The sequence below is a fragment of the Dreissena polymorpha genome, chromosome 13, assembly GCF_020536995.1.
Source record: "Dreissena polymorpha isolate Duluth1 chromosome 13, UMN_Dpol_1.0, whole genome shotgun sequence".
In the NCBI taxonomy this organism is placed as follows: Eukaryota; Metazoa; Mollusca; class Bivalvia; order Myida; family Dreissenidae; genus Dreissena; species Dreissena polymorpha.
Window position 1 is genome coordinate 8,014,269 of NC_068367.1, and position 27,638 is coordinate 8,041,906.

Genomic DNA, 27,638 nt, shown 5'->3' on the forward strand with positions numbered 1-27,638 from the left:
TAACCTTGCCGTGTGTCATATGTAAGATTCATGTCTAGGGTTGAGGTCAAGGTTAATGTCCAAGGTTAAGGTCAACGTCACACAATACACTGCATGCAAGGTCATACGATTAACATCAAGGGTCAAGGTTACACAAATGCTTCATGTACGGTCGTACTAAATGATGGATGATTAACCTTAAAAACTTATTTATGTTATTTCCACGTATGTCATGGCGGATGTTGTTTTCACTCTGCAACACTGAAAATTTAGTGTATATTAAGATTGAATGTTTTCGTGGAAAAGGCTAGACTTTTTAATTCACCTAAATAAGTATTGAAAGCTCAAGAACCCTCCTCTGTATAAGTATTGAGCTATTGTCCTTTGTTATTTTTGTATGTTGTTACTTTTCGTAGCAATAACTCAGTATGTAAGAATTCTATTTAAGAAAATGCTCATAAAAAGCACTACTATACTATCAATGTTTATTGATTCATGAAAAAAACACTATCTGCATGTTATTGTCTGCTAACCCATCAAAGGTACAAATGAGTTTTAAAAAATGCAAAAAGGCAAAACCCTTCACTTGTACATTTCTTTTAGTTCTACATCTATCCACAAACACAATTTATTTGGCGGAGGATATCAATTCAACGAATTTGCTTGTTTCTTATATATTGTTAGTTTTGGATATGTAACGATGAACTGGAAATGTTCAAGTTATATGAATAAACTTTGTGTTACTGTCTGTTCATTATATTTTTTAGTAATTAGTTATACTTATTAAGATATTTGCGATCAGAACGCTTTACTTAATTTCATGAAGACATTTGCAATATAGTTGTGTTATTTTTGGTATACCATAAGCGTTATCTTTTAAAAGCATTACACCATCTGATTTTCAAGTTCCTTTGATAAAATATCATGTTAATTGTGCACTGATGTTCGAAAGAAATAAGGTCGACTGACTTATCTAACAGAATGAATACTAGTGTCTATAAATATGTCTTTGAAGCTTAAGAATTTAAGTACAATACATTTGTTTGGGAACAGGAAATTGCTCATCATTATTGTACTGTTTAAGCGTGTAGTTTAGGTCTTATACACTGCCTGCTCCGGTGAATTGTTTCGATTCTTTGGTAATGCCAGGTTTACAAACGCTTCAGATGTTTAAGGGTTTTCGGTTTCGCTAAAAATGACACATAATATTTATTTGGTCATTTTATTCACAACTTTAACAAGTAAACTGTTTTCTTTGATAACTTACGATAAATGCCTTACCCTTTGCACCGTTGAATTGCACTTGAAAATGAACCTGTCCCCACACCAATAGTGTTCATCCCATTTGTTAAAATCAAATGCATTTATAGGGAAAATATGATAATTTAATTTGGAATAAAATATATGGGCAACAAAAGCACATTATATTTGTTTTTATTTTTACTATATTTTAATTTTACAACTATTAATAGGACCCCATTAACACTATCCTTATTTAGCGATATATCATGTGAAATTTTGTTAATCTGGGTAAATTCTCGAATGTGCATTACTGCAACAAATTATGTCTGGTATTTGTAATATTTCAATTTTGCCACAAGAACATTGTATATCCATGACATCTTTACAGACAAATTGTGTGATGATGTAAGACAATATGGTCAACTGTTAGTGTACTCATCTCAAAATGGGGAAGGTATGCTATTTGTGTTGCAGACCTGACGGATTCAGTATTGAACATTTCTTTAATTTGTTAATTGTATTGCTAAAAATCTAAATATGCAATAAAGAATGCCAAACGAACAATAATACCTCCGTCAAATCGGGTCGGCAAGAATAATTTAAGTAATCTTTGCGTTTGCTTATATTACTAAGTGTTGCAGAGTATCTTAATGTAAAACTTTTATTGCTTTTTTCAGTGCACCTTTATTGAAATAGACCAAGTCCCCCATACATATGCTGTTATCTTAAGTAAGCCCGTCTGGTGTTGGGGCGCCGAAATGGGAGCTAATGAAAGAGGTGTCTGTGTAGGCTGCACCGCCGTCTGGACCAAATTCTGTCATCCTGGGGATCACGAGGAAAAATTGATTGGATGCGACTTTGTACGGTAGGTGGAACATTTTGTACACAGATTTGTAAAATGACAGTTTTCACATTTATGCCATTAGTTTCATACAGACATTATCTTCTGTAAATTACGAAAACGTAAACTTATTATTGTGAAATATCATATATCCTGTTTTCTTATTGATAACTATTATCGTTATGGAATTAGTAATTACGCGTCATCAAGGTGTTCATCTTTGATTGGGAAAATACGATTCTCATCAAAGGTTACGTTAAACACAGTGAGACAGTCAGAATAGCCTAGTGGCAAGCGTGTTACCTTTTGCAACCAGGTCACGGGTTCAAATGCCAATTAATGCTTTTGTTTTTAATCAACTGTACTTCTTAATACGTTATACTTATTTATAAGTATATTGTTACAACACTCTATTTTGTGCAGGCTGAGTAGCTACTACTTTTTTTCTGCCATACGATTATATCCGTGATCACGTTCCTTTAAATTCAGGGGTCGTGTTAATCTCATTATCAAATCGCAAGTGAATTAAGACACCGGTAATACACGCGAAGTTAATCACTCGGGTTTAAATGATTTTATTATAAGCATTACCACGTTATAATGCAACATTTTATTTTCATTTTAGGTCACGCACTGTCGAAATATTTCACTTCGAAAAAAAGTGCCTCAACATCCTCTTTGTAGTAGGAGTTTTGATAATATAGAGGTCATGGTACACAATTTTTACATAAATATGACCATAATTGTTTGGGGGAATAAAGCCGACAACGACCAATTTAGCGTTTAAGTATATTTACCGGTCCCGGGGAACATATAAGTATAATTAAGACTACCCGGGGTACATTTTAGTAGTACCCGAGCCGACAATGACCAATCGAGCTATAATAGGTTGGTAATTTGGGAAAGTTTGGTTTATGTAAAGGTAACAAAAAACACAGTTTCTATTCAATATCTTGAGTTTGAGTGGGTGTTTTTGCTGTTGGAATTAAACAATTATTAAATAAGGTAAAACAATAAACAAAATCCAAGACCTCTGTCATACACTGCTTCTCCAAATGGCGCACAGTTGCGTGTATTTTATCACCAACCGGAGTCCAAAACGCCGGTTGGTGATAAAATACACGCAACTGTGCGCCATTTGGAGAAGCAGTGTGTGACAGAGGTCTTGGATTTTGTGAAGACCTTTAAAGAATCGCACATGAATGAAGTTCGCGAACTTTTTACTCGTAGAAGTTTTAAATGTTTATAGTTAATCAATATATTTTGTTTTTGTAAACATGTTAGTGTCAATGTAAATCAAGAGGATCGTTATGGCGCTTCAAACAGTTTATTGTATCAGGCTATTTGGGAAGAGAACGTGAATTGTGGATTTCTTAAAAACACGCTGTTTATATTTTTCTACACAGAACAAGTTCCACTCTTCTCTGATATATTTCGCCTAAATAGGCTTTTTCAAAGTTTGTTTTAACAAATAAACTACATTTTCTTTCTATTTCTCAACACAAACAAGTATATAATGACGTCAAAAACAAACAAATAGGAAATGACGTCATGACGTTAAAACGGCAGTGACGCTATTTAGCGCCTGAAACACATGCATGTAAAATTCACTGTCACAGTAATAATGATAATGAAAAAATAAATATTCCTATACTGAGATAATTAATTATACACTAATTATTAAAACATAGATAGTAATAATAATAATAATAATAATAATCATCATAATACTAATACAAATAATAAATATAAATAATAAAAATGTGATCATTAATTGTATTAAAAATGTCATTAATATAGTATAATGACAAGTATCATTATTATAAAAAACATATATTTTACTATTTGCAAAAAATACAACAAATGATTAAAGTAATTAAATTAATAAAACGGAATTTATTTTAATAATAAATCAATTATCAAAAAAATAATTATACTACTGCTTAAAATGATAATACATGTTTGTGTTATAATACTAATTATAATAACTATTTTATCAATAATAATTATAATAAAAATTATTTTACTAGCAATAATAACAATATTACCAAAACCTCATTATCATTAAACTTATCATCATCATCATCATCATCATCATCATCATCATCATCATCATCATCATCATCATCATCATCATCATCAGCATCAGCATCAGCATCAGTATCAGCATCATCATCATCATCATCATCATCATCATCATCATCATCATCATCATCATCATCATCATCATCATCATCATCATCATCATCATAATCATCATCATCATCATCATCATCATCATCATCATCATCATCATCATCATCACTATTATCATCATCGTAATCTAACTATATTATCACATTAATTATAATTATTAAGACCCTAAAATAGCTATCATAATCATATTATTAACAATTGAATTATTTTTATTAATTGAATATTGTTTTTGTGATAAAATACATGCATCAACCTCTGACATTTAATTTCACTGTCTATATTGTTGCCATAATATTTTGGAAGTTGATTTCGTATTCAGTCCATTGGGAACATCTGTTTTGAGTTTTTGGATCCATGGCAATTCTTTTAGTTTTCGATACGATCCCGAATCATCCCGAATACACTGGAGTATGCTGACACCCATGTCGTCCATACCATGCTCGAGGGAGTTGAAATGTTCGGCAACTGGTTTTTCCCTTTGTAGTCTGACATCCGCTTCGTGTTCTTTCAGTCTTTGTTTCAATGACCTCTTGGTTTCACCCACATACACAATCCTTTGACATTTGAGGCAGTTAATGCCATAAATAATGTTCCATGTCTCACAACTTTGCCTTTTTGATAAGGAAACTCCTTCTATGCCGCCATTATTGTGTTGACCTCTTCCTAATATGTCACAAACAACACATTTACCTGTACATCTTGTAGGTTCAAACCGCTACTGACAATACGATTTGTTTTCCCATGAACGAGAACATCAGAGATATTTCTATCCCTTCTACATGCGATAAGCGGTGTTGTAGTGAACACCTCTTTCATCTTTTCCGACTGATGAAGCAAGGGTAGGTGTTTTTGTACAATACTGTGGATATTCGGTAGTTTTCTTGAATATGTCAGAACAAGAGGTACTCTTTTTTTGTGTTCCTTATTATTTTTGCTTGGTTTTAAGAGATTTTCCCTGCTTAATTTAGCAGCACGTTGAAACTGTCTATCAAGTAACTGACCACTATATCCACGCTTTCTAAGATGGTGTCTGAGTTTTAGTTTCTGGTGTTAATAATCATCTTCATTGGAGCATATTCTTTTGAGTCGTATGGCCTGGCTGTACGGAATGGATTCTTTTGTTTTTGTAGGATGGCTTGACTTTTCAGATACATGTGTTTGTCGGTGGGTTTAGTATATAATGAAGTAGTCAACTTTGTATCTTTGAGTTAAACAATTGTATCCAAAAATTCTATCTGTTTTGCATTCACTCTCATTTCTACCTGTATGTTTTCGTCGATCTTATTGGCATGTTCTAGGAATTTATCAAGCTGATTGCTTCCATGAGTCCAAAGCCCAAACCCATCATCAATAAACCTCTTATAAAAGATTGGTAGACATTCATATTTCATCAGCTGTTCATCCCATTGACGCATGTAGCTGCATGCATAATTTCTTTCTAGCTTTGATCCTATGGCAACACCCTTTATCTGTTTATATTCCGTACCATTGAACATTATAATATTGTTGTTTATTACAGTTGTAATCATGTCTTCCACCGCTTTTGACGGGATTGTCTTATCTGTTCTTGCATTCAATGCCTCTCTAAAAGCTTCGAAACTTTTTTGTCTAGGAATGGACGGGTAAAGTTTGACGACATCAAAACAAAATAGAAGCGCTCCTTGTGGTATCGTATTTGGAATTTTTTGTAGCTTATTTAGAAAATCTGTTGTGTCTTTGATGTAACTAGGTGTACTTTCAACAAATTCATTCAGTTCCTTTTCCTTGTTCTGTGTAAATTTATAATTATCCCTACTGGATACAAAACTGAGTTATATTTTTCTAATTGGAGGTCACCATGTGCTAAATGTAAAGTCACGTGATTTTTGTCGGTGAATTGTTATTTTGTATTAAATAATGTTTCATCGTTTACAATCTTATATATGTTTACCAGTGTGTCTGTATATAAAGTAAACGTGGATGTGATGAACGCATCTATGTCAAGTGGCTTTGGGTGCTTTGACTATAATTATGTGTTTTTAAACTTATTATTCATTTGAAACCCACTGTTTTTTTCTGTATAACTGTATTATAGATTATATATCACTCTACATATTATACATTTTGCAGAAAAATATAATTGTTTTTATGTTTGACAAAATACACATGATGCTACATTTATTATTCTAATTTATCGAGTCAAAAAAACTAACTGTACCAAACGTTTGGATTTAAACAAACATATATTAGTTCTATTCGTATATAATTTATCCGAATAACGGGTGGTCAAGGTGAATGTAAAATTGTTCATTACTAATAAAATAAATAATATAATACAAACATTTGCGTGCCATTTTAATGGGGCCTTTTCACAGATTTTTTGCATGTATTGAAGGTTGTCATTAAATGCTTTATATTGATAAATTTAAACATTGGAATTAACAATCTCCAGTAATAAAACAAGTATACAATTAAAAAAAATGTAACCCTCAACTGGGCTCGAACCACTGATCCCTGGAGTCATGGAGTAAAAAGTCATCCTCTTACACCACTCGGACATCCGTGCTCATGCTTTGAGTTGACGTATTTTTTTTGCCTTATATAAGCAATCCTCGTAGTTTTACAAAATATAACGAGAACAACAAAACTTTCCAAATTATTTAATCGTTTTGCGTTGCAACGTTTTATAATTTTCAGGGTTTGAAATCGTCAAAATATGCATATAATGGATATTTTAAGAGCATGATAAATATTCAGTTTTACTATTTCCTTACAAATGTCATATTTAAAACGAACATTTGCGAATCTGAAACAACTTTTTTTTAAATTTTGTCAATTTACCCAAACGTGAAAGTCCCTTTAAAGGACTTATATTATTTATTCTTAGATGGGGTCGGCAGTGTTTTCCTTTGGTTCTCTTGTTGGAAATCATGGCAGCAGATGTGGCTATTGAAACATTTTGACAGACGAGTGACCCTATAAATACTGCGAAAATATTGAAACGATGACTAGAAGCAGTAATACTCCATGCTTTCTCGTAAGAAATTCCTGTCACATAAGGTGCAAACCTGTATGACTTATTGATGGACATCAGAAAAAGTAAATAAAAAGAATGTGTCACGGAAATTCGGACATCCGTTAAGCCTTCTGTATATATTATATTTTCAATATTATGTACTTATTATTACAGTACTAGCAGGTCTACACAAGATGCTTCAATATACGAGTAGGAAATCTTTTTTGTTGTACGATATTTCATACGAGTTGCAAGGTCTTGAAAAATAATAAATTAATTCACTATGAAATGGTTTAAGCAGTGAGTTGAACAAAATGAGTATTCGATTGAATTATGTTGGCTTTAACTGTTATAGCATTGCTAAAGGTAGGCTTAGAGTGAGTGTCCAATATAGGAGATAATAGTCCCATATGAGCCATATTTGAAGCACTTTAAAAAGCAGCATAGCGACTACCATGAAATGACAGTTTCCATGAGTAATGAACCGGCGCAACAGGAAAGTAATTAACCCCAATAATAAATTGAAGCAGTAAAGCAAACGCACTGCATTACTCAATCCATTTTCAAATACAAATGCAGAGGCTAATGTTGATCCACCACAAAATAATCGCACTTTCTATTCACTCACATTTAGGACAGATTAACACGCTGACCTATCAACTATTGCTGTAAGAAATCTGTTTTTGTTTGAACATTAAAGGAAACAGCGCGACGTTATAATTAGTTGCCGTTCATAACAAGGACTTCACGTCCAAAAACAAAATTAAACATTTGTTTTAATCACAGTTATTTTATTCAATAATGAATGTTTTATATATCTCTAAAATAAAACCCATGAGAATTATCTTACAACAAATAAAACAAGAAAACACACATATTTGAATGTTGAACATGCAGCGAAACTGGGAAATCACACATCATTGCATAATTATAATGTATATAATTGCATGATTATTTAATAATAATAAGTTATGAGATCTTACTTAATGGCTAGTTTTTGGTTCTTTAATTTAAAAAGCGTTTTGGAAATATTTATTTTACTGATACTTATGTTCATAACTTCACAATCGCACAGGTACTTTAGAAGTCGAAATATATTATGACAATTTTTTTTTTAAATGTGTTACATGGAAAAGTAGAACCCGAGTAAAATAAAACATCGTGATATTTAAAATTATACGGTTACAATTATTATATTTTTCATGACGTAAGCGACTAATATGCATATGCCGCAGTCGGCAACTACCTAGGAACAAGGCTCCTGGGCGCGACACACCCCTCACATTGTTGTACACTTGTACTCTGTTGTTTAAGGAAGCATTTCTGGACAGGAGTTATGGATTAAAATCGGAATGTTTAACTTTTTTATTTAACATTTGAGAATAAAATGTGACATTGACTTAGGGTAAAAAAATGATTCTTGAGTATAATCATGCTGAACATCTCAGCAACGTTAAGTAGCAGTGTCGTTTACTGTACTTACGACTATGTATGCAGTTTTATATTAGTTTTATTTGAATTACTCAACCGAAGATGATGCATATACCGCAGCCGACATTCACCAAATCAAAGCGCTGTAGGCGCTGAAGGCCTGGGGCTACATTGAGTGTGCATGGGAAGAAGTTTTGTCCGAATTTCTCCCTTTGTCCGAATTTATACGGAATGACCCAAGCGGTTGAGTGCAGAAGCTCAGAGACTGTAAGAAAAGAAATATATGTGTATATACTCTCGTATATTTATATAGACGATGTTAACATTTATATGCATACCTCTATTCGATAGAGTTTTAGCTAGTCTGCTTTCTAAGTCGAGGTCTTTGAGAAGCTAATGTAAACTATGTACGTATTCAAGCGTCAAGTAACGCTAATTGATTAAAACGTCATGTTTGTTGTGATAATATTACATAGTGTCAGAAATAAAACGAATCCGTAGTCCACAATGGAGGGATTGAGCTGTTCTGCGCCCATTATGAACTGGGAGTCTTCCGACCTTGAAAAGGCATGGAAGAGGTTTGTGTTTGAAGGCCCTCTAAAGATTAAAGAAGAGGAGGAAAAATTTGCTTACCTAATGATATGGGTGGGGGACAAGGGCAGAACAATATTTGAAACTTGGACACTGACCGCCGATGAGAAGAAGAAACTTAAAACGTACTTTGAAAGATTCGAGACACACGTGAAACCACGAACGAATATTGTATTCAATAGATACAAGTTTCAGTCGAGTGCAAGCAGACGAGACATTCGACCAGTTTGTGACCGATTTGCATACATTGGTTGGGGACTGTGCATATCCTAATCAGGAGGAAATGGTTAGGGACCGCATCGTTTTTAGGGTCAAGAGCAACAAAGCCAGAGAAAAGTTAATTTGTGTTGGCTCAGATTTAACTCTTACTAAGACGGTTGATATTGTCAGATCCTATGAAATAGCGAAGACACAATCACAGACAATGCAAATTGCATCATAGAAAATGCAAAGTGTGTCAAAAGCAGCAGGATCCATGAATACCATTTCGGAAAAAGGATGAAGTTTAAACCAAAATATGAAAAACATGACAAATATGAGAAACATGACAAATATGAAAAACATGATACATATAAAAAGAGTGCACTAGATGTGGATAATCACAGGGTCATTATTCAACTGAAAATTGCACAGCAATCGGTAAAAAATGCAACAAATGTTGTAAGATGGATCATTATGTTAGGAAATGTAGAATTACAATTCATGAACAACCATATAAGAAGAAATACGGGAAAGGTGTTCATCAGCTAGATTATACATCACAATCATCCGATTCCGATTTAGATGCAATGTATGTCGGTATGGTACTCGAGCTAAGTGGAGAGACTTACAATATAAATTCCATGAATTCAGATTGGCTGGTTGATGCAGAGATAAACACAAAACCAATAAATTACAACTAATTACAGGGGCCAAGTGTAATGTTATGTCAGAAGAAACATTTAACAAAGTAGGCCTTGGGTACAACTTGAAAGTCAGCAAAATCGTGCTGAAATCCTACAGTGGACACATTAAAAAAATTATCGGACAGGTAACATTACCGGTAAAAGTAAAAAAAGAGCAGCACAATGTTAAATTTAAAGTGATACAAATGAAAAATGCTGAAACAATACTTGGAGCAGAGACATGTTCTGAATTGAATCTCGTGCAGCGGATCAATACAATAAATCTGAAGAAATCGGTACCAAAGGACATAGAACATCATTTTCCAAAAATATTTGAAGGTTTGGGATGTTTGCCAGGAAAACATCACATAACAGTTGATCCTAGTGTTGAACCAAAAGTCCACCCACAAGAAAAGTGCCGGTAGCTATTAAAGAGAAAGTTAAACAAGAATTACTATCCATGGAAAAATAAGGAGTGGTTGTTCAGCAGAAAGAACCAACTGATTGGGTAAATTCTATCAAACCCAATGGAAAGTTACGAATTTGTATGGATACCAAAGACTTAAAGACCGTGCCATTAAAAGGGAGCACCATCCATTAAAACAATCGAAGAGATGTTGCAACAGTTTACACACGCAAAGATTTTTACGAAACTAGATGCTACGTCTGGTTTCTGGCAATGTGCTTTAGATACGGACAGTCAGAAACTTTGTACATTCAACACACCATATGGACGTTATAGCTTCACAAGACTTCCATATGGAATAAAGTCAGCACCAGAAGTCTACCAAAGACTTGTTGCCGAGATTATACAGGACATAGACGAGGCTGAAGCTATAGTTGACGACATACTAATCAGCCGTTTGTCATTCTCTGGAAGAGATCTACCAGAGAATGACAAACGGCTGAACTTGGTATTACAGCGCATAGATGAACATAACTTGAAACTGAATAAGGATAAATGCCACTTAAGAAAATCATCAATAAGTTATGTTGAACATATATTATCAGGAGAAGGTCTCGCACCCGATCCTGAGAAGATTAGAGCTGAAAAGACATGGTAGAACCCCAAAAAACAAAGGAGCTTATGACATTTCTGGGTTTTATAAATTATTTAATTCCAAGCTTATCTCAAATAAGTGCTCCATTACGACTACTTCTGGTGATAGGAAAAAGAACAAAAAGAGTCTTTTGAAGCATTACAATATGCTGTGAGTACAACGCGAGTACTTCGATACTTTGATCCTCAAGAGGAAATCATATTATCTGTAGACGCGTCATCAAAAGGAGTTGGTGCAGTACTTCTTCAGAAAAATCAGCCTATAGCATATGGATCCAGAGCTTTAACTACAGCACAGCAATATTACGCGCAAATTGAAAAAGAGGCTCTCGCGATTTCATATGGCTGTACCAAGTTCCACCAATATGTATTTGGACAAAACATAAAAGTTGAAAGTGATCATAGTCCACTACAGGCAATCTTCAAAAAACCGCTACATCAGTAGTAGGAAAGTAGGGCTTTCGCGGCCATCTTGGACGCCATCTTGGACATCCCAACGTTCTGATTGGTTGAAATGGAGTGAGATCGGTCTTCTGATTGGTTGATAGGTTTGGCGGCCTTCTTGGCGGTTTACAACCGTCGGTTTTTGGCGGTTTAATATATGATGAGTTAAAATGTTGGCGGTTTGACGCCATCTTGACGGTTTCACTTCCGTCGGTTTTTAGCGGTTTCGTATGAGTGAGAATGTTGGCGGTTTGGCGGCCATCTTGACGGTTTTCGTCGGTTTGAAATATAATACGTGAGCATTTTAGCGGGCGGTTCGAATAATTGCCGCTATATTGACGATTTCACTTGTGTCGGTTTTAAATATGATAAGTGAGCATTTTAGCTGTTTCACTTCTATCGGTTTAACATTTCATGAGCGAGCATTTTGGCGGTTTGAATGATTGCCGCTATATTGACGATTTTACTTTTGTTGGTTTGAAATATGATAAGTCTAATTTTACAGACCATATTTTGTAAATCAGTATGTGGCAAGAAGGCTATGTATGGTAAGCCTGTTGTAGCAGACGATAAATTCCATTCTCCTAGCAGAGTTGTCGTTGATGCCTCAACCTAACGTGATGAACCGCTGTGTATTGGTACACTTTGCAAAAGGTTTATAAATATGACTTAGTGTTTAACAGCCAGTAAAATGAGATTGGCCAGTCTGGTGTTTATCATTGAAATCTGTACATATTGACTGCTTTCAGTGAAAACGGGGCTTAATGCATATCAAATGAGATAAGCCTGTGTATATTGATTAGCCTGTGCAATGCGTAGAAGCTTATCAAAGACATTTTACAACAGCGAACACGTTCAGTGCTTATACATCAATTTAACGAAGCATTTTCGAGTGGTTATTCTTTTCGAGCCAGTCCGCTAGTATAAACAAGCACGCGTCTTTTACTCAATAAACTTCACGAGTTGTTTTATTAAACTAGTAATGAATGAAATGGCGATTGTGAATAGCAGTTTAAACATGAAAGCATTTTACTCTAAAATAAATACAGCATTCAAAATGTACCCGACTAGTGGTTTACATACTTAAGCGTTACAATCATGGGGTGTAATTTGTAGTTAATTTAACCAAGAGACTTTTAAATCTGTTAGTCAGCGTTTGAAGTATCATTACACTAACCCCCTTTTCACTGAGCGCATTTTTGTCATTTCAAGTACAAAAGAGAAGCGAAGCGGAGTTCATTACAGTATATTATCTAAACAACGATCCATTAAAGCAGACGAGACGAGTTGTCTAACATACATTGCGTGGAGATTATCAAAATAACATTTGACAGGGATATCTAGGCTCCGACAAAATTATTTAATTATAAACAAAGGTCAATATAACCTTTAATTTAGATAGTTGCGGGTTTTTTTATGATAAAAGCCCGGAAGACCGATTAGATTTGTCATACATTAAGTTATTATTTTTGTTTTTAATTTCAGGGTAGCAAATTTAATTAGAAGTAGTAAGAAGGATTTATATTCTGATAACATCGCCACAAGACCAGTTGAAATAAAAAGATAACTTCACAGGAAATACTTAAATTGCCAAAGTCATTACTTGGCTTAATGTCAGTAGTAATTAGTTAATACGCGAATTCAACGCTTGACTTCAACTTAACTCCAACAGTAAAGGAATTCACCACACACATAGTCCAAGTCCATTTACTGGTACAACTAATGAAAAAAGCGTTTTCCCTCCAAAATTTTGACATATTATTGAAATTATTATTATGGATAAAGACTTTTAACTTTCGTATTATTCGTGGTTCGTATTACGGGACACACTCTTGAATTGGCGCATGTGATTATAGGATTTTGAATCTGGAAACGCAGAATACCTAGCAAGTGAATAATTTAATGTCTTACATTTTGTTATCTAAAATAGTCGTTCCATAATTTTTCCAAAATTTAAGTGAGCAAATAAGGGGTGTCACGACTGCTATAGGGACACAAAGCGTATCGCAAATAGTTCAATCTTTTGATGGGAACCCAAAATAATTTAACATTGGATTAAAAATGTAAAAAACTATGGACCGCGTACGAATTTAGAGGAGAATAAATTAAAATCAAATGCGTACCAAGTAAGTTAAGGGTTTGACAGTGACTACATTCATCGCTATCTGACTGATATACAACATGGGCATGAGCACATTGAAGTAGAAATTAAAACAACATCATGACAATGAATTTTTTAAAGAATATTTTTGAAGAGTTTTATATTGTTTATGATGTATCACACGAATATAGAATTATGCACGGATTGGTATTTAAAGAAAATTGTTAAATTAGTAACATAAACATAAAGTAGGAAGTGTCAGATGTTTACATACTTTTAAGTAAGAGATAAATAAAGAATTAGAGACGCACACATAAAAATAGTAAAATTAAAATGGCACAATAAAGATAGAAACAGTGAAATGACAAAATAAAAATAGAAAAAGTAACCTTACAAATAAAATATGGTGTAGGTATATATTCATTATCAGTACAATTGTTTTTAGTGCATATATATGCTACGTCTTGTTAAATGTGTAGTAACTGTCTTGAGTAAATTGATTTCAGAATACTTGAATAAGTTTACATTGTTTTGTTCTTCATCAGAATTAAGAAATTAACAATGAACAGAACAGAACAGAAGACTGGTAAAGGCTGACGATGTTCTACGTACAAGTCGTAATAAATTTTCTGTTTTGTTCTGTTCTGTTATGGACCATGATTAGCTGCATAGGTAATTCACAAAGATCCTCGCAAGAAATTTATCGATACTTCAGATAAAATAATAATTAAAACAGTTACAGATTCCGTAGTAACGACGGAAATTAAATAAATTTGCACATTTACAGACTTCGCAATGTTCGCGATCAAACATGTACATAGTTGATAAAGGTTATAATTGTATACGCTTCTCGACAGCAAATGATAAAAATTTTGACGTATATAATAACACCAAGATGTAACGGCATGCGTATTTCAAACCTATATCATACAGTTTCTTTAATACAATTCATTTTTTCCAGACATCACTGGGGGCTGACGAGGTCAAAGCGTAGTCCGTTTCGCTACGACGTCGGGTATATGTTTTACTACGAAAACATTGTTTAAAAACATATGACATCGAGAACGGATTAGTCGAAAATTGTGTTTTAAACATGTAAGATCATGCTTTTCTAATAACAAAACTCTGAATTTAAGCAAAATGACATTTTATAGGTTTGTTACATCAAATTATAATCCAAGATGTGTCTGGTTTATGCGGTTAAACATGAAATATACCGCTGATTTTCAAAGCGAAGTCAAGTTTCACTTTTAAAAATGCAATTAAGGTTTATAACAGTGTTTAATTGACACAATTTTACAATTTCCATATTGATCTATGTATCGTTAAGCCACAAGTGGTTCTAGAAATGTGTAGGGTAACTCAGTTATCAGAAAAAAAGGCTAAATATTATTATTAGGCATGATCATGTCTCTGACAGTATACGTATAAGCCTCGCTACGACAACGCTTTAGCGTGTATGCGTTTCTCACAGAAGACGTATTGGTTATCTCTCGAAGGCAAAATAAAGAAAAAAAAAGTTAATACAGAGTCATGGAGTGGCTGGATGTTTCCTTTGAGGAAGAGGTAGTAACAACGGCACAACATGATTCGAAGCGCACAGTCGACATTGTATTGCACATTATTATGATATAATTAAATTCACGACTAGGCCGAATGAAACGATTAAACTCGAAAATCCATATAATATAAGATGACAGTTGAGAGTCGATAATCTAATGTCGTCGGTCTCAATAAAAATGACGCATCTTTACCTCGTGACAATCCCTTATACGTTCATTTTGATACAGACCGACGATAGGTTTTCAGCATACGGTACTCTTTATCAAATAACATTCGATTCTCGTTATCCCCAACTCGCTTATCTCAAAACTCTGCTTATGTCAAAGTAAATCCCATGTCCCAACTTCGATCATTATTTATCTCATACGGAATTTGATTTTTACATTGTATAAATCAAAGCGATTTTCTTGAAAATCGGTTATCGTCAACTAATTTTGAGATGAATTTCATGTTCGTATACATGATTTTACGTGTAAAATCCACACCTGTAACAGCCGTAAGGTGTGGAAAGTAGGACCCCAATGGCACAAATCCGCAATTGCATAACCAATATATTGTTGTAAAGGTGTGGCAGTGGGTTCTGTCACAGGTTATTGTTTACTGCGTACATGACAGCCGGTAAATTTACCTCGTGTTACAATGCGGTTTAGGCCCAGTCTCACTATGATGCCGGCGGAGCCCCAGTGCGTGATCAGGCATCTACCGGGTTGAACCGGGGCCCTCCCGGGATGAACCGGTGCTCCACCGGGATGAACCGTGGACGACCGGGGCTCCACCAGGGCTCCACCGGGAAAGTATTAAAATGTTTAATACCTCCGGGATGAACCGGGAGTCACCGGGTAGGACCGGCAACGACCGGCTTGGCACCGGGAACAACCGGGACTGTACCGGGAACAACCGGTATGAAACATTTGAATACTTTCCCGGTGGAGTCCCGGTTTTCCCCGGTTAAACCGGGGCGTTGCCGCAGCTCTGCCGGGGTCTGATGCCGGTATAGTCCCGGTGAGTGCCGGCGTAGTGACGTTATACCAGGACTCTGCCGGGACTCTGCCGGCTTTTACCGGGTTCAACCTTTTCGTTTGGATGTTCATGCGCACAGTGAAGCACGGCATCTTTTGCACTGGGAAATGGCAGTCTGCAGTAACTGCAAAATGCATGTGATTTGTCCTGAAATGGATACAGAAACTTCGTTGAGCAACCTATACATTATATTTGTACTTCGTTGCGCAACCAACACCTACTCTGTGCGAAACCTATACATAAAGTGACTTGTAATTTCCTTCGAAAAAAAGCATTTGAATAATTAAAAAATATGTTCGTAACCTGTTTTTCACTTTAAAATGTGTAATGTACACTAAATCAAAGTAACATGTAGTTTTATTTTATTTAAGTAACCGTAATTAGCTATTTTAACAGAATAACCACCTTATGCATTGCTTCAAATCAAAATATTTCGATTTTAGCTTAAAATAAACTTAAAGGTTGCAATTACGCGTATTTGTTATTAGTTTGTGATTGAAAATAAGTACCTACTATTACTGGATGTTCCGTTCTCTAATCCATAAACACCAGAAAAGATGAAACTCGCCTGATTTAGTAGTGTATTTACACAATGTTTTCGTAGTAAAACCTATACCCGACGTCGTAGCGAAACGGACTACGATTTGACCTCGTCAGCCCCCAGTGGACATAAAGACGTACAACTACACCACAGAAAATTTAACGGACATCGCAACCGCCACCGTAACCGGATACCAATTTAATTTACCAACGAAACGTTCATATTTAGTGCAGAGAAGTATAAGCATGTTCGCCGAAATTGTCGTGTACTTTGGATTCCTTTCCCTACATTCCTCTTTCTTCGACGGTTTTTTAGATTTCATCCCCCGGCAATCCAAGACATACAAATTAAATTACCCCTTTCGAGTAAACAAGATCTACGCGAAATTGCATTCTTCTTCGAAACCTTCAATGAATTAGACAAAGTACGCGACAATGAGGAAATTTCTGTATTCTCATATATGATATTCTCTAACAAAATCTCCCTTACTAACCTACTTTTTTGCATCGATTATTTCCACATTCCCGTACTTGTTGATCAAATGCTTGACCATTTCATCCGCTATGATGACATTCTAAATTATAAACTTTGTCTATCCATCATAGACGTTTTTGGCATCGACTCATACATAGCTCAAACAGCTTATCTTCGTTTGACCCATTCAAATTCTTTCCCACAAGTTTGGCGACGTTTACCAATCACCGAATTCGTAGGTATGAATGACAAAGCATTGGATTTTTTGGATTTATCTATGTCGTTACATTTTGAACATCTTCCCAGTGGTCATCTCTTTACATGTCACATTTGTTGGAACAAGCTATGGGGCACATATCATCTTAATGATTGTTGTCGATCTGGTTGTCACGCCAGTTGTGGTGATTCGTATATTTTCAAAGAAAACACCCAAACATGTAAATTTTGTCAAAAAACGGAGCCCAGACCGATACCGCGACCCGCAAGTCCTCCACGTGAGCCTCAAAACTGGGAAGATGAACTCCTCATCTGAACTTGTAGTTAATAAAATGAATAAAAATCCCATAAAAAAAATAAAAATAAAAAAAAACAACCTTGATTATGATAATGCATTGATTACTCTACAAGGAAATGATAGGCTGCACATTTATAGTCTACGTAACATTATTACATTGACAATATGCGAGAAAATAGAATGATATATGTGTGTATAATATAAAATTATCATAGAGAAAATAGCATGATGTTATGTATATAATATAAAATTATCATATTTGTCATGAAAAGTAGTCTACGTTGTATTATCGCATTGACGATATGCGGGAAAATAGCTGGATGTTGTGTTTATAATATAAAAGTATCATATTTTGTCATGAAAATCTCAATATTGTTCATCCTATTTTACACGGAAAATATCTTTGTGATGATCCTACATTGAGTAGATGATATGAAATTCTCATATTCTGTCATAGTTAAGGTCAATACTGTTTCATTTTATTTTACATTTATTCTTTTTTCTTCTTTTGCAGATAAACGAACCTTTCGACCCCACAGGAAGCGATCGCGCGACCAGACGATTCATCACCGGCGAGGGGTCCCATACCTACCGTCACCCCACTTTTACATCATGACGCCAGCGTTTACTTTTTAAAAATTGATACGTTACCATGGAAAATTGTGTCATTGCTCATGGTGCTGTTAATTATGCTTTTTATTATGTTGTTACATACCATACTAAATTTGTCATACTCTGGCATCTATTATTTCTTTATTGTAAATTGATTTTGTCATCGAAAATCTAATATTTTTTCCATCATAACATAAATTTTTTGTACTGATACCTTGTCATTCAGGGTTTGATATTTCTAAAGATTTTAAATTATAAAATATAAAATCTTTCTTTGATGAAAATGAGGTATGTGACGTAACTTTAGAAAAATATATTAGGATTAATAATTTTATAATCTGAATACAGAAGCAAGAAATATACAAAATCATAAATAACAACTCTATAACTTAATAAAGCCGATAAGTAATTAAGATACCAAACGAAAACAAAGTAATTAACGTGTCATAACACAATTAGGTCTCTTCTACATAATACCTAAAAGTATCGTGACACGTTAAATGCACAGAAACAATTAAACATACATTAGTCAGGGAGAGGCGGCTTCCCGAGATGTATTCTAGGTGTAGATAACAAATTGGGGATGTCTATTCAATTGGAAACCCGCGCGTAAAGGAGGCATAAAATCCGTCGGGGTAATATGTCATCTATCCAAGAGCGGCGAACCGCCCTGACAGGCGAGAGTCACTACGAAGTAATTGAGTACGGAACGGGTACTATAAATACACAATCAAACAGAAAGATTTTACCCTTAAGTCCTCCGCGAGGGACGTTAAACGGGGGTGCAGTGTATCGGTGCTGTACACCGGGCACTTAAAAGAACCAGGGCGCCTCTGGAATCGGGGCGCCCTCTGTTTCCCGCTCGAACCCCCACTAACACCTCTTGGGGCGGAGAGCACAAAAACCACACACAAACTATAAGGAATTAACATTAATGCCAATAAGGATAATGATAATCAAGAGATACTAGGAATACTGCAAAAACCATTTTGATAAAAGGCAAACCACTACATAATGCATTAAAAAAATAAAAAAAAAAAAGCATCTAGTCACATTAAGGTCTCATTGGCCATCGTGTTATGATGTATAATATGACCTTATTTTCTCCCCTGAAGGGTCACAGGGGCAGGTCGATACATCTGTAGTCGAGAAGACGCTGGACGACCTGTAAATAAATCTCAAATACACACACACACACGATTTTACCCTTGGCTTCTCTTAGGAAATATTCGTTTTGTGTTATTTACATTGGTTTTGAAATTATTTGTTTATCTTAAATAAAGAACTTTAACTTTACATTCAGACTTGTGATTCATATTACATGGCACAATCAACCATATGTAAATTAACCTATACTGTAAATCCCCGCCTGTAGAAATCATGTGTTGAGTGGTTGAAAAATATCGTGTGTGGTTTAAAACAATGGCGTTGGGGAGGGGTTTTAACTATGTATTATACACCCCATCCGAATGTGTTCGCTGTTGTATAATCTTAGACGCAACTCAGTTTTCAAAATTATGTTATAGCTTTTCATATCACAGGTTGAAAAGACCACAACCCATTTAAATTTATAAAGAGGGTGTCTTAAAACGCAGGTTGAGATGTGTGTTGTTGTTTTTTTTCTAATCAGTGTGTACAGACTAATCTTATTTGACATACATTAAGCCCCGTTTTCCTTGAAAGCAGCCAATATGTATAGATTTCAATGATAAACACTAGACTGACCAACGTTGTCTTACAAGCTGTTAAATACACTAAGTAGTGTACCAGTGAGAACAGGCAGATTATGTGGTTAAACCAAACGCTTTAAGCATTTGTTGTCTGCTAAAGTTATCCACACAGGCAGTCATGGGTTACGGGTCCTATTATAGCAAAGGCATGCATCATTTGTGAGCTTCGCTCACAAATAATCAAAGCGCTTAAAGCATTGAAGTTGTTTGCTGTTATCGTCCTTGATTAGCTTGTGCGCATTGCACAGGCTAATCAGTGTGCACAGGCTTATCTTATTTGACGTGCTTTAAACCCCGTTTTCCCAGAAAGCAGCCAATATGTACAGATTTCAATGATAAACACTAGACTGGCTAATGTCGTCTTACAAACTGGTATATACACTCACTGCTAGAGTAGAATCATTTGTCGTCTGCTGCAGACAGGCAGAGTTAATTGTTCCTAGCAGAGTGAGTTGCGGTTCTTATCGTACCTAAAGCTTTTAAGCGCATACTTATTTGTAAAATATGCTCTGTAAATTTAGTAAAAACGTTTTTTTTTTGTTTTTTTTTTATCTGGGTATCTCCCTTTAGGGGGTTACGTATTCCATATTGCGGACAATTTTTTTTTTATTTCGTTGAGTATGGATGAAATAGAAAAATTAAGTAAATTAGTACCCCACATACAGGCGTATAATACCATGTGGCATGGGGTAAGTTATATATTTAACATGAACATCGTGTTTATCTAATTTTAGGACAGGACAAAATAGTGGCTATTTAAATTTATAGTGTGAAAATATTTTCCACCTGTAAAAAGATTCTGAACCACGAAAAAATACAGAAAAATTTCTATGGTGACTGTAGATGTTGAATAAGTTGACTATATCCACACTTTCAGATGCTTTTTGAGCTAAATCACCAATGACTAAAATTTTGAAGTCAGATTCCATTGACCACACATCCATGTCTTCTTTGCTTGGTAAACCCTCATGAAATTCAATTGTTTCTATTTGCTTTTTTATATTATCAAATAAGGGTTGATCTGTCGAATAGCAATAAATGATTTTTTTTGAATCCCCGTTAACATGAATTGCGCATTATTAAACACATTCAAAAGAAATAATGACTTTCCGCTACCACTTGATCCGGCAATAATGAAAGTTGCAGGGCATTCAAATTTATTACAACAACAACAACAACATGGCGTTTATTAAACTCAAATCACAAATACAGTGACACATGAGTATACAGTGGCAATGCATTTTTTACAAAAAGTTATTAACAATTGTGACATGGTGTTAACTATTATTAAGAAATTATAAGAGAGAAAGAGAAATGAAGATAAGATATGGGAAATACATTTGAATTGAGTGGGGGAATGCTGATGTTGACCTAAGAAATAAACATTATTTCCTTCGGCCTCAATAACCTGTTTGTTTACCTGGGTAACTGAAACAGACTATATTTATGTTGTTTTTTTTCGTTTGGCTCTATTTAAAGCCCATTGAATTTGATTGGTTAATTTATTTTTAGCTATGGCGCTTCGCTGATCTATGTGTAAACCCTGTTATTAGGTCAGAACTGTGCGTTTTATTTGTGTTTTCACTCTTTTATCTGTGGAATAATCGCGGAGAGTGATTCATTAGTAGTTTGCATATTAACTTAAGTAATGTGGAGATTTAAAATGTGTGCACTGTACTTGTCTGTTGAAGGTAATTTTATTTGGGATTAATTGGAGTATTGAAATGATGATCAAATGTGAAATGACACGTTCACGTTACAATGACCGATGTTTATTCACAACATTGTCACTGTCAGGCCAGATAACCATGTCCATGTTTGACTTGTGTCAGTGACCATGTGATTCGTAAGTAAAACTTTATGTTATTGTTTCAGCAAGTAGCTGTATAATATAATAATGTACAAAAATGTGTCAATTTGACCTACAGTAGTGAAATTGCATGACAAACAATACTGTGCATGTATTTTTGTAAGTGTACACATGGCACATGAAGTCTTATTAACTGTAAAGGTGAAAGGTATAGATGAGTTTCAAGTGTCATTGATTAGAAACATATATCATTGAGTATTTAAGTAAGGTTAACATTAAACTTGAGGTACAAACATGCACATTGCATACAATTTGGCTAGTGAAAAGTTTAAAATATAAATTGCAATTTGTTAACAACAATTAAGAGTAAATAAGTAATTTGTGGTATTGATAATGGTTGCCGGATTGGAAAAAAATATGCATAAACAATATTTTAAACATGTGTAGTGAATGAAGTAAGGGATTCAACATTTACTACGATGTAGTAATACCAATTAATATGTAAGATATGCATTCATCTTATAAAATATTGATTGATTAATTAAAACAAAATGCCAAATATACTGACTGTATAAGAAAATATTTTGTTCTCTACATAATTAAGCTTATCATCGTGTTACTGTTTAAAGTAATATTTTTATGGATGTGGATTAGTCCTATAAAATTTAATTGTAAAAAAATAAATAATAAATAAATAAATAAAAGACGATAAACATATGCACCAAGCTAAACTATTCAACGGGTTTATGTTTGAAATAATATTTTTATGAATTTGTATAAGATTTTAAATCCTTTAAGGTTCTTGTAGTCAACAATTCTTTGAATTTTAGGGTATTTGTTCTTCAGTAGCAGTATCCTTTCATAAACTTCTTTCTGTGTTCACTTACAAAGGGACATATAAGTATGTAGAGAATAAAATCATTTTGTATTAATAAGTTATACTTACTTTTTAAATAAAACTTTTTGCTTTAACATTTTTCATTCAGGTTATTTCAAATACACTTTTGTCTTGTAATTATTTTCTTAAATGTCCTAAAATAGTTTTATCTTTGTGATTATTATAGGTCTATTTTTGAACTTTTGTTGAAGTAAATATTTTCTAAATAATTTTCTACAAATTTCGTTTTTTTAAACTACTGATTCAAAAATATTTTTCTTAAAACTATTTCTTAGGCTTTTTTTTATTGGATAAAACTTCTTCCTAAAACATTGCTTTTCTTAAAAAAATAAATAAATAAAATCACTCATAAATAAATTTCTTAAACTAAGTTTCCTAAACCATTCACCTTAAAAATATTTTCCATTTAACTTTTTTTTTCTATTTAGCTTTCAACTTTTTAAAATTATTTTCATATTTAAAAGTTATTTTCATTAAACCATTTTGCATAAATTAGTAATGCTAATTTTTTGTGTGAAGATTTTAATTAAAACTATTTGCTTTAACATTTTTCATTCAAGTAATTTCAAATACAATTTTGTCTTGTAATTATTTTCTTCAATGTCCTAAAATAGTTTTATCTTCATGTGATTATTGTTGATCTATTTTCTTTTCAACTTTTGTTAGTGTCAATATGTTCTAAATAATTTTCTACAACTTTCGTTTTTTAAACAACTGCTTCAAAAATATATTTTTTTAAACAACTGCTTCACAAATATTTTTCTTAAAACTATTTCGTAGTTTTTTTGTTTTTTTTTGTTTTTTGGTTTTTTATAAAACTTCATTCTAAAAAAAGTTCTTCAACTTTGTCCTAAAATATTGCTTTTCTAAAAATAAAAACACTCGTAAATAAATTTCTTAAACTAAGTTTCTAAAACATTCTTCTAAATTATTCACGTAAAAAAGTTCACCTGTAAATAAATTTCTTAAACTTAGTTTGAAAAACATTCTAAATTATTCACATTAAAAAAAAGTTCACTCTTGAATAAATTTCTTAAACTTAGTTCGAAAAACATTCTTCTAAATTATTCACATTAAAAAAATATTTTGCTTTCAACTTTTTTTCTTTTTTTTACTTTCCAAAATCAAATTTTCAAAAAAAGATTGCATAGTGTTCTCATTTTATTTTAATTTTCTTAATCTAATTTAAAAAAAAGTCCGAATAACTTTTCATACTAATTTATTTCTTAAGCTTATTTTCAAAAAACAGTTTCTTATATTTAAAAAAAAACAACAACATGTGTATAACTTCTCAGATTCAAAAAATTATGTTCATATGTGTATAACTTTCCAAATTCATAAAATTATAAGACCATTTTGCTTTAATGATTTAAAATTTTGAAGATTTTAATTAAAACTGTTAACTTTTAACATTTTTCAATGTTCTAAAATAGTTTCATCTTCATGTGATTATTGTTGATCAAATATTTATCTCACACGTGTTTGTTCCATTTGTTATGTTATCGAGGCGGTGTGTATATCAATTCCTAAATGTTTTGCTAATACGAAGATTTTTTAATAACATTTTTATACAACTTAATTCTTAAAAAATTGTTCTTTAACTTATTTTCAAAAACTTTCTCATAAAACACTGCTTTTCTAGAAAAAATTCACTCGTAAATTAATTTCTTAAACTTATTTTAAAAAACTTTCTCTTAAATACATAAACCTACGTTTTTTATTCAAATTCTTTAAATTATTTTCATTAGTAAAATTATTTTCATAAAACCATTTTGCATTAATGAGTTAAATTAAACAATGTTGATAATTTTAATTAAAACTTTTTGCTTTAACATTTTTCATTCAAGTAATTTCAAATACAATTTTGTCTTGTAATTATTTCGTGTAATTATTTTCTTCAATGATCTAAAATAGTTTCATTTTAATTTGATATAAACTATCAAAACCAGCAATTACTTGTTTAGATATTAATTATGTGATAATTGTTTATCAAATTTAATATGATCTCACACGTGTTTGTTCCATTTGCTGTTTAATCGTGATGGTGTTTTTATCAATTCCTAAATGTTTTGCTAAACATAATGTGCTCACAGTTCTCTTGTTATATTTTAAGTGGTGAATATTTGCATACATTGTCATTTTCCTCACTACCTTTATTAACAGAGACATCTTCTGGTGATAAGTTTAATACTATGTACTTGCAACTAGTTTCATATTGTGTTTCTGTTCACGCGTAATATTTATATCATGAGTATATGACTCATACAATTTTAAAACTGATTTTATCTAGTTTTTTCTATGACCTCACAACAAACAAAAGACACATGCCTTAAGTGTCTTAAATTGTTTTGTGATTTTAACAGTTGCAAATATTTTCGATCACCCTCATTCATTTTGCTTTTTATCAAGAGAATGTACTTGTTTGAAAATAATTGACTGTGCAAAAAAAAAAAAAAAATAAAAAAAAAATAAAAATAAATAAAATACACGTGTTATGCTTTAACAAATAAAGTTTTAGCGTTCGTTATTTTTTAGTAATATCATATTTTTCACAATTAAACTAAAAAAAATAATTGGCGCATAAGTTACATAATGCTCAAACATAATGCCTTAATAAAGAGAAAAAAACTTTTGACACTTTAATCACTGAATAGCTTATTGCATTCTAGGTATATACACGGAGTAGTGTTAACATTGCACGACTGAACACAGGAAAGCATTCTTATATTGTAATGCATATCATGGTGGGAATGTATATCTAAACAATAAACTCATACCCGCTATTCTTATTTTGGTTTTGTTTTAATAATTTTCAAAGAATTGTTTGTGAACATCGCTTACTGAAACTGTCGAATAATTACAGTACATCTTTTAAACGTTACATCTCTACTTTATGAAATTTTATCTCCCTTACAACCTTAAAATCTAATCGGATATCACAGCTTTAAATTAATAACAATAACTATGAATGTGAACGTAAATATCTGAATAAAAATAGGTTTTAACCATTAAACAAAAATCATTTCCCTCTTGCGTGTTTATATACTGCACCAATTATGTTTTAATCCAGTATGTACATGCATTTTTCTTATTACCGATTAGCTGAACATTATTCATATTTAATAAATTCAAAACATTATTCATAAGTTAATACAAACATATCAATCAACTTTAAAATTGTAATGGGACCTGTAAACAATTAAAACTAGGAACATCGCTTTGGAGAGATAATTACCAAGCATTTGGATGTTAAGATATATCCGATGAAAACCACTAGATTATTTCACTTGCTTTGTAAATGATCAAAGTTAAATCAGCGTGAATCGTACCTGTAAACAAAACTTTCACGCCTGTTACTCTGACCCGATGTAATCACGTGACCAAGTCTACTACACCCGTTATTAACTTTACCACGCACTTGTCAATAACCTATAGTCTGTTCCAATATTTGAAGTTACTAATCATTTAAAATGTATTACGCCCAGGTAAAAGACCAGTTACCAGGTCATATAATCAACTAGACACACACCACGTCTCCAATGCCCTTAATAATTATTACCTAGGAAAATGTATGTTAGTTATTTCCCAAATAGATCTTACCAAACATGTAATGTGAAAATTATGCGTCTATGACTATATTGTTCTGTATAGTCATGTATTGCAATTGTAACTTGAGTTAAATAAAGTTCTGTTCTGGAATTTACATGGAAAAAAGACATGCTGATCATTTAACCCAGAATTTATCTCAATACACACATTTAAATATAAAGTTAACCCGATTGCAATTAAAAAATGAAAACCATTGAAATAGAATATCACATAAATTCATTTACTTTATAGCTTCTCGATGACTAGATATAAGCCTAAGCTGTAGATTAATTTTGATTCGAAATTAACTAAACATCAACAACATGGCTTTTTCTTTTTTGTCACACATTTTTAGGATTAACTCGCTAATTACCAATTATGCTTATTGAAATGACACTATCATCTGTTTGTCTTTATTGCTTCATGATATGTTTGATCACGTCTCTTTCATTCATATTCTCACCGATCGTCAAACATTGAATAAGTGCGTTTGATATTTTTTCAATTTATTACATCTCTAATATTTAAGAGGCAGAACATAAAAAAAGACTTAACAAAAGAATAAAACAACTTAACAAACTTATTTCGGCTTCAAATAATACTGCTGACATTCGTAAAGTAAACCAAATAAAGCCTTTAGGGCTTTCCCAAGCAGATGTCATTGGTTTAAAGTAACAGGTTGTTTTTGCAACGCATAGGAATCTTGATTATTCAACCAGTTGTTGATAAAATTCAAAGTAAACGCTCCTGGGTATTTTTTTTTCTCAATATGTGTTGAAATTTCACAGCACCTACTTAACTGCCGGGTTGCTTAGCATTAAAATAGTATTCTGAAAGAATACGCTCCTTTTGTAATTTATCCATGGTTAATCAATATTGCTTGTTTATTTATAAACATTGACAGTGTGCACTATTCGAAAACAACTTTAAAAATGAACAACATGAATACTTCAATGCATATAAAATATTTATTTTATACACATAGTGATCTCATTACAAAACATGTTCAGTACATAATTTTATTTGTTAAATGTGATAAAACACTGATGAGTTTTCTGATATTTCTTTGTTTACAAACATGTGCTTTTCAACTCTCTCAATTGTCCCCCCTACATTCAACAAGA

At 32.9% G+C, this 27,638-nt stretch overlaps 1 long non-coding RNA gene across 2 annotated transcripts in view; it reads left to right on the forward strand.

Annotated features, from left to right (window-relative positions):
• Positions 1 to 27,638, forward strand: part of LOC127854421 (uncharacterized) — a 33,601-nt gene that overhangs the window by 4,521 nt on the left and 1,442 nt on the right. The window contains exon 2 of one of the 2 annotated variants that reach the window (XR_008037042.1): positions 1,899 to 2,086. This is a non-coding gene — a long non-coding RNA (uncharacterized LOC127854421). Of the gene's footprint in view, positions 1 to 1,898; positions 2,087 to 21,758; positions 22,065 to 27,638 lie in introns of those variants that run through there. The other variant, XR_008037041.1, reaches the window with a different exon arrangement.